Below are 914 nucleotides of genomic sequence, written 5' to 3'. Positions count from 1 at the left end.
CGCTACGACAGCCACGGCCTTCTGCGTCGCGTTTCGCAGGGGCCGCGCGGAGAAGATAACGAGCATAATGAGAGCGGGGGTGAGACACCGACGAGGAGGAAGAAACAAAGTAAGAGGAGGCGAGGCGAGGCGAGAGATCGGAGCGCGTGGAAGCGAGAGACTTTTACGCGAGCCCGCGTAATAAAACGAAAGAGAGAGAGGGATAGGGGACAAGGGAGAGAGAAAGAGAGAGGGGAATCGATCTTCGGCACACAGCACAGGAGAAGAGAGACGAGAGAGAGAGAGAAAGAGAGAGAGGGGGGGGAGAGAGAGATAGACTTACGGTTTCCCGCGGTGGAGCGGGGTAGCGTTCTTCGTCGTCGTCCGTTGGCGAAACGTCGTCGTCAGCGACGAAAGAGAGAGCGAGATAGAGAGATAGATATAGAGAGAGAAAGAGAGAGAAAAAGAATGAAAGAAAGAAAATGAGACCGAGAACGATCTCCTCCAAGTACCGTATATCTTCTGCGTAATTCTCCAGCTTACTCACGAGTCACAGTACACTACCGAGAAAAAATCACCCTCGAGATCGCGAACTGTCCTTCTTCTTTTAGGCCGGTTGCCCGCAACGGCGAACTGCTGCGGAGGCAGCGAGCCGCTCGCGGACGATAAGAGAGAGTAAAATGAAATAAAGAAAGAATGAGAGAGAGAGAGAGAGAGAGAAGATAGAAAGGAAGAGCGAGAGAGTCTCTCTCTCTCTAGCGATTTCTTATCTCGCGTTCCTCTCGCAACGTTACATCGACGGATTACACCAATCGAGCAGGCCCCACAGGCGGTGTGACGACGGTGGTGCAACGACGTCGCGACGACGACGACGACTACGACGACGACGAGGGTTGGCAGCGGCGGGACCAAAGCGGCGAAGCGCAGGAAGAGAG

At 54.3% G+C, this 914-nt stretch overlaps 1 protein-coding gene across 1 annotated transcript in view; it reads right to left on the bottom strand.

Annotated features, from left to right (window-relative positions):
* LOC108727866 (acetylcholinesterase) overlaps window positions 1-396 on the bottom strand; it is a 42,935-nt gene extending 42,539 nt beyond the window's left edge. Inside the window, exon 1 of the mRNA XM_018456148.1 lies at window positions 323-396. The gene's annotated coding sequence lies outside the window, so the exon portion shown is untranslated. The remainder of the gene's footprint in view (window positions 1-322) is intronic.
* Window positions 397-914: the final 518 nt, after the last annotated feature.

This window comes from Mycetomoellerius zeteki, unplaced genomic scaffold, assembly GCF_001594055.1.
Source record: "Mycetomoellerius zeteki isolate Tzet28-1 unplaced genomic scaffold, Tzet1.0 scaffold555, whole genome shotgun sequence".
Lineage (NCBI taxonomy): Eukaryota > Metazoa > Arthropoda > Insecta > Hymenoptera > Formicidae > Mycetomoellerius > Mycetomoellerius zeteki.
Note: the sequence above shows the minus strand (reverse complement) of the source record. Positions and strands in the feature narration are given on the sequence as shown.